This window comes from Lathamus discolor, chromosome 1, assembly GCF_037157495.1.
Source record: "Lathamus discolor isolate bLatDis1 chromosome 1, bLatDis1.hap1, whole genome shotgun sequence".
In the NCBI taxonomy this organism is placed as follows: Eukaryota; Metazoa; Chordata; class Aves; order Psittaciformes; family Psittacidae; genus Lathamus; species Lathamus discolor.
In genome coordinates this window covers 103,184,684-103,192,636 of record NC_088884.1, presented here as the reverse complement: position 1 = coordinate 103,192,636, position 7,953 = coordinate 103,184,684, and the positions used below count along the sequence as shown (strand labels likewise).

The window sequence follows — 7,953 nt, the reverse complement described above, 5'->3', positions numbered from 1 at the left end:
TTCCATCCCACCGTTCCTTCTTATGAATTTTAAAAATTCCATGTTTTGAAGTGCAGGATCTGTTAAACGCAGCATATCCTTTTCAGAGATTTGTATACCTAACGGGTTAGCTGGAAGTAGCCACAACCCTGTATCAGTACTGTTTGTGATGTGTAGCTTGTCACCTTTGGAAAAAGCTCAGCTCTCACCTCATCACCAAGGTTGTCTAATTCAACTGCAGATGATGCCTTCCCTTATTCCCCACCTCCAAGATAGCTCATTAAAAACCAATTACAACATTACACTGAATGGCCAAGTAAAGCAGCAGTGAGAGACCGTGTGCTTCAGTATGGGTGGCTTATTGGCTTTCAAAGAGATGTAAGAGAAATAGAATACTGTGTTATACCTCTGAGCTTACCCAGAAAAAGAACCGACAGGAACAAAAAAAATCCCAACCTTATCCAACCCTGTTACCAGAAGCACTCAGAGCTTGGATTAGCACTGCCTGCAGTTTGGCCATGCTTGTAATCCCATGTATGATGAAGCAGCTGGCATCAACTCTTGAGAAGGAGCAAGGCAGGAGTCTAGACCTGGCCATGATTAACGTAGCCATGGGAAGAGATGACGGTAAAATCCAGGGATCTTGATATCCGGTTGCTCATGCTCACCTTACATTTTTCTTTTAGTTAGTGCAGTAATTGCTGTGGCTAGGGTTGTTCAAATATTTTCACCATGTTGTTGGTGTAATTAAGTAGCACAAGAAACATCAGCCAGTGACTTTCCATGCCAAATTCAATTAATATGAAAATAATCTATAGCGCCTATGTGCTGCATAACAGCAAGAGGGAAATACATCTTTCAATCACATGTCCTTTTGTTACTAGTCATTTAACTTTGGTTTTCCATGTATAGATACATACTTTTAAATCTTCTAGATTGAAATAGTTGTGGATAGATTGATTGTGAACTGATTTATGATCCGTATTGCACCAGAAAAGTAATTTTATGCATATAACTTCTTTTACAATTACCTCCACAATGATTTCAAAGGATTTCACTGCTTGTGGGAGGCCGTCAATAAGTGGCACTTGCATATTCATCCATTTCAATCTGAGATTTTTAAGGACGTGAGGGAATAGAACAGAGCCACTGGAAATTAATTTTTTCAGCAAGTTTTCTTTTTCCTTTTTTTAGGAATAACCATGCTTCAGCGAAAGCTTTTTTAAAGTGATAGTATTCCTAAATTCACAAATGCTGAAAGCTGAAGATTGCCACAGAAATGTAGCCATTCTTTTCAGTATCCTTTGTTATTCAGTTGAATGTGAATCTCGCGTCTGGGCTTTTGTAGATATTTCTTTTCTATGAAATACACGCTATTCCCAAGTGAATTAAACTACTCAGAAACGAGTTTGTTTTTTTACTAGATCAGCTTTCCCAATTTCTTGGGTTATTTCACAGAACTGTGCTTTTAAATTTGTCAGTTTAAAGCTTTCACTCCTATAACAATGGAGTATCTGTGGGTCAGTTTCCCATCATCTTTATTTCTCTCCTTTGCATTCAAAAGGCTATTCTGCTACCGTATGACAACAAGAAAGCAGAGAAACAAATCTGCTCTCATTCCTGGGTTAGGTGATAACACCCAGTGCCTGCTGCTAGATTGGTTAGGTTAGTATCACTGTGATGCAGGAAACAAGCATATTGCCAGCAAGTTGTAGGAAACAACGGTCCTGGGAGCGTCGCACAAGGGATGTCTATGCCACACTGCCATGTGCACTATTGAGCTCCCCAAAGAGTCTGGTACATCACCATGTGGAGTTACTTGCTCAGGTCTCATTAGCAGAGCAATTGCATGAATGTTCATGGTGCTCAGGCTAGTAATTCCTGCCTTTAAGCCAACTGTACTAACTTCATCACTACCCAGGCATCACACACATTTGATACACTGCTCCCAGTTCTGCAGTTGCTTTGGCTAGTGGCAAATCAGATGCCTCTGCACTTCAGTACATTGTACAGTGGTATCTTAGCTGTGGGGAGTAAGTGTGCAGCAAGTGTGGTATTTCACCCAGTCACATGTGATAGGAGCTAGTTAAGGCAAACTACCAAGTTTTTTGAGTTTGGATGGGTCCTGCTAACTTCTTCCATAGGTACTTCTAATTCCCACTCAAACACAGCAAATACTGTCCAGACATTAATTATCTCACATTTGTTTTAATGCGAGAAGAACACTGTCTTTGAAAAGCCATGATACCCATTCCTCTACATCATTAACCCAGCCCTTAAGGTTAATCACTAAGACTGAAGAAAGATTTGGGGGGGACACAGATTTGTTCAAATATTGACTGCACATCACCACAGTTTAGCAGTCTCAAGCTATATGTAAGCACTAGAAAAAGCTGAAAAAAGTATACTTCCAAAATTCCTTTTTAATTTGTAATAAATCCATTTTGGAATTTACTAAGGCCAGCACCAGATGGCCCAGAGCATGTTCTCATTCATATTTCAAAACACAAAAACCTTTCTCAGAATCTGCAAGCTGTGTCTTTTTCATGGGGGTGATTTCTGTTGAGCAAGGAAAACTCAGGTTAATTAGGCCAAATAAGCTGATGTAGTCAGAGGCAGAGACGCAGAGGTTGCAAGTTTGAAATCCATCAAGACACCGTGTCAACCTCTTAACTTGTTTGTTATTTGGTAGGGGGGTTGGCCACATAATTGTATAGAAATATATTGCTTTTATTACAATAAATGTGCCAATGTAGGTGGTCTTCATTCAGTAGAGCTACAAGCTGCAGATAAGAAAAACTGCACCTCATGAAGACTACAAGGAAATTATACTATGGTGATGGGGATATTGAAAAGTTCCATCTCAGTAGTTGTAAAGTACCCTTGACTATAGAAAAGTGAACACTATAAGTGGTTTGGGGGGAACTAGAACTCCAAAACAGACGAGTCCCTGATGTTTCTTCCCACTTACGCTCCTACCTATAATTCTGTGATTTGAACTCTGAGAGTCACAGAGAGCTGGACACCAAACTGGGAAGAAGTACTATAGGAAGTGAAATGGAGCAACATGTAGCAAGAAGTGGGACCTTAGGCTAAGACTGACCATCTGAGAGAAAGAAGTGGTGAACACTAGTATCTGGCACGCATGGGCACATCTAAAGTGTGGGTTTAGAGATGCTGCCTATAGGTGCAGTGGTGGTCTACCTCATGCCAACCAAATCCCTGTGGCTGGGCAGGGTGGGTGTCATGAAGCAGCCCACATGTGACCCCCATGAGCAGGGTCTGTAGGGACATCTCTGATGAGCTGAGAATTAGCGTCAGCCTGCTGGTCATCTTTTTCAAGGCAATTAGATTGGTTAAGGATACATTTCCTAAATGTTTTTTCAGTACTGGGTATGTAAAGTGTTCTCTCCTTTCCTGACCCATCAACCCTTTTTTACTTCATTCAGACAGGAAGACCTCTTATGAAGACTGCAAAATACATAGTCCCCCAAACTGATTATGGCACCTGGCCTTTGCCCCTATGTGATTTCTGCCTGCAGTTTGTAAGGAACAGAAAAGTCTCTAAGAAGGAGTGGATACATTGTGCTTTGTTCTTTGCCGGTGAGCTGCAGAGCCAGTGCCCACCCCTAACATGAGCATCTTGGAAAAGAGAATGCTGTAGCCTGCTCTGTCCGGTTTTAAGATATTTAACTGCTAATGGAGAGCAAGTATTCACCTGAAGAATAGGCAGATTCCAGTATCTGCAGAGAAAGAGAAAGACTTAAACCTAACCTCTTCAGGTTATTGAGGTCCAGCTGCTTAGAACTTAAGTCACTTCTCCTCACTGCCTGCACCTTGAGGAGTCTCCAGCTCTAGGGTTGTCTTCCTTGAACCCTGGATATTTTATAACCTCTGAAAGTAAATAGAGAGATAGACAGCTGGAAAGATTTAGAATTGCCTTAAATCTGCCCAACAATTCATCTTTGCTAGCAGTCAGCACCAGATATTTTTAAGGAAGAAGCAAGATTTTCAGCAAGCTCTACAGAGCACCATTATACTGCAAAGAGGACTTTTCCCCTAATTTTTGTAACTATGGGGAAACAGACACCTACATGATTCACAGCTATCATCAGGGGCTAAGTTCAGACACAGATTTTGATAAACATCATCTTATACAGCCCGGAGGTAGAAGGGGATATTTTCTTTGTCCAGGTTGTTTCTGCCATTGTGGAACGCAGCACTATGGTGTTGTTTTGCTGCCCACCAGCAGTCTGTCTGTGTCAGTGTGCATACAGGCACCCATCCCAGGCCTTTTCATAAGCATTTGTCAGGAGGGTTTGGCTATAGTCAGAGCAAGGATGGGTGTCTGCCTCCCACAGCTCCTTGAGTCCTCTCTGCCACCCCCAGTCATCCTAAGAGCATGCTGGCTCCGTTGACAAATTCCATCACTGACAACGTGTGTCAAATTAAGATCTTCCCCATTTCTGATTGAGTTATCAATCTGTTTTCAGAGAGCATGACCTGGATTTACCCTTACACACTGTGCAAGTATCTGGACCAGAGAAAATGAAAGTTAATCAGAGAAGGATCCTAGCCAGCTCCAAGGAATAAACACCATCTAACACAGGTTTATGACAAGGCTGGGTAGTTCTTGGAAAAAAAACATCTTCCACCATGGTGCTCTTAAACTACTTTAAGAGCAGTAGTTCCCTTTGTCTGCCTTCATGTATATCCAAAATGGAGTACTGGTTCTTTAAAATAAGTCCAAAATTATGCCTTCCATTTTGACAGCCAAATGATTGCTCCTTGCTCCTGTCTGCGGGAAGCAGGAGGGTGCTGAGTTGAAGCCTTTGGGATGGGACTCAGGAAAGACTCTGGCCACAGACTGCTTTTATAACTTTGGGTAAGTCAGCAATTTCTTTGTGCCTCTGTTTGGATACGTATGGACATGCCTCATGTTTCTGCGCATCTGGATCTTCTTTTCCATGATGCTCAGCCTTCACCATTTGTAAGGGTATCTTACTTCTTAGAGTATCTTGATGTGTCTGTGCAGAACATACTTTTGGGTCCTAACAAAAATACCTTTACCTTCCTTTGTTTAGTATTTCAGAGGGAATGTGGCCAGGACACTGGAAATCCTAGGTTTTATATTCAGCCTGACTACAGGCTTGCCAAGTGAGGAGGTGGCTTCATCATGCTGCACCGCTTTCCTGTATTTCTCCACTTGTGTTTGATTAGGTGGTTGCTCCTTGGGGCAGCAACAGATGCTAGAGCCCCATGCACATTCAGTTCTCACACCTGGCTGGGTGGCCTGGGGCTGCGTTTGCTGCTGCTAAAAATAATAGAAGTATCAAGTGAAGGATACTCCTCCACTTCAGGCTCACTGCTAGACCTCCCTCCCATAGTCAGTAGTACACAAGGGGACACTCATGGACAGCGTGGTTCACACGCATGTGTGCCCACACACTCATGTGCGTGTACTCTCTCTGTCTCTCTCCATATTTAATGTCTGCTCAGTGCTGATGGAGTCTCTTTTGAAGAAGTGCTCATACTGTGCTCTTGTAATGGGGCAGAAAGGCTAGAATGCGAGAGGGACTGATCTCTGTTTATTTTTCTTCTGCAATTTTGTGGTGAGTGCTGTGGTTGGCATGCAGACTAAGAAGTTACAGGGAGGGAGAAGTTTAAATATAATTACAAGTCACTGCTTTCTGCAGCCAGCTCTGTAGCTTATGTAAGAGATGGAGAGAGCATTTTTCCCATGGTGTTAGGGGGCACAGAGGATGCCCCACTTGCTGAAGATTTGTACTGATCTGAGAGGCAGGGAGTTCTGTTTGGGAACTGGAAATAGCCTTTGGGAAGCAGGAAGAAAGCAGAAAACTCTACTAGCTGCAGAGCTCCTCATGCATTAACAAAGCTAATAGGAAATTATTGTCATCTGCAAGAGAGGGATGTTAGGAGAAGGCCACTCAAACTTCATAATCCAAAGTGCATCTATTCAGTAGGCCTGAGGGAGATAACTTTTAATTCTGGGAGGAGTGAAAATACTGTGGAAATCTTTTCCCTATTCCTAGTAAAATCTTTCCCAATTTGTTTAAGATCATTCATCTCTCTAAAGTTATCTGTCTTCTCAGCTAGGGTAGCAGAGAGGTGTTCAGAGGCATGAACCTCCTTTCTGGCTGCTCTGTATTGACAGTTTCTTTTAGTTTTGCTATTTACGCCCTGATGCACATTACAGCACCTTGTGGATGTTTCCATCTCAATCTCACTGCGGAGACCACTTTTGGTGCCTATTGAGGTTGAAGAACTAGTTAATTTGTAATTTTTTAAAACAAATTGGTAGGTTTTGGAAGCTCCATGAGTGCACAAAGAGCAATAGTAAAGGCATTTATTCATAATTAGGGTTGAGGATGCATTGGAAAGGAAGGTAGAAAGTGCATAGTAAAGAAAGGACTAACAAATTCCAGTACGTTAAAGAAAATATTTGGTAATGTTGGCCAGCTTGGTGTGTTCAGTCTTCCAGGTGTGTAAGCCTCTTCCCAGGAAGCCTGTTATGCTTCAGAAAATGCAGGCAAACTCTCAGGCACGAAAGTTGTTCTTCAGCTTATCCTCTAATCTTTTGTGAGCAAAAGCTTTTCTTCTGTTTTATTTGTTTCCTTCAAGTGCATTAGTTTGATTTCCTACAAAGCTTGCCTTCCGTCTATTCAAGTAAGCCAGCACCAAGTCCTAAGATACTCTTATGACTCCCCTCTTATTTACTTAATAGTCTTACACACAGATGAGGAGAAGATATTCTCTACCTGCAGATAACTTTGTTTTACAAATGTGTTATGGTCAATATGTTTTAAATTCTGGCTATGAAGTATTTGGCTTCTGAAGCGCAGAGTTGCAAACACTCTAATGTTAGATAGTTCCAATGTATATTACTACGGTTTCATTCATGTTTTTTAAAACAACCACAAAATCACATCCAAGTACTAAATGTAGAAGCTGTTTTTCCACTGAGCTGAATTCTTGAAACTCCTGACAACCAACAGTTATTTAGATCAAATTATAGTGAAAGGGGTGCTTTCCTTTAGGGGCTTGAACCTGCTTAGAGTGTCGATTTGGTTATTTGTGTAAGAAAACGCTGGCCTGAGGTTTTATTTCTGTTCAGGCTTCTCTGTTTCACAAGGGAAAAAAATTAAGATAAATTAGAAGGGGTCAAAACTCTCTTCTCACATGAGCCTGGTAAATCTGAAATAATTTCACACTACTTTCAGTTCAGCTGAGGTAAATCTGGGATCACAACAGTGAAACTAGCAAGCTGGCTGTATTCATACTGCTGCAACAAAGTGCTGAGTCCTACAGAAAAAGCTTCAGGTTTTTGGTGGTTGGTTATTTTTGGGGGGGGGTTTAAATGAAAACGTGTGTCCTGTGATTTGAAACTCTGATATGTTCATCTCTAGAAACAGCGGGAGAGAGAAGCAGTACTTCCAGATGGGAAGCTGCATTAGAAGTGTAGAGTGTCAATCTGAAAAGAGACACCTGGGTAAGTGAAGATACTAATAAATAAGCATCCTGGGCTTTGAGCCTTGTGAGTGCTTGTAAGAGAACAGTTGGAAAGCCTTAAGTGAGGGTGTCTTTCTCGTACGCAGCTGACCAAGTGTGTTGCTTACAGTTACCATGTGTCAAGATGTTTCTTGCTCATTAGTTTTACACTGATGGAAAGCAACTTTAAATCACTCTTTAGAGGAATCCACCGTGAGGCGTGCCAGCTGTGTGCCAGATGAAGGAGTTGTAAAGTCATGTTGGACAGGCAAGAATATACCAGAGAGAGAGATTTAAAGTCATGAGAAAGATAATTACTTTGCACTCAGAGATTAGCCAAAGGAAAGAAAAGGGAAGAATTATACTCTGCATTTGTTAGAAGGTTTCCTGCTCTCTCTCCATCCCACTCACACATGCACACACATGCACACAGCTGAATTTACTGTCACAGTGTCAGGTTAGCCA

The 7,953-nt window shown here is 41.7% G+C and overlaps 1 long non-coding RNA gene across 1 annotated transcript; it reads left to right on the top strand.

The window, feature by feature from the left end:
- The first annotated feature begins 4,508 nt into the window (after positions 1-4,508).
- On the top strand, positions 4,509-7,461 carry LOC136018949 (uncharacterized). The gene is made up of 3 exons (XR_010614673.1): positions 4,509-4,588; positions 4,753-4,864; positions 7,407-7,461. It is a non-coding gene; the product is annotated as an uncharacterized LOC136018949 (long non-coding RNA).
- Positions 7,462-7,953: the final 492 nt, after the last annotated feature.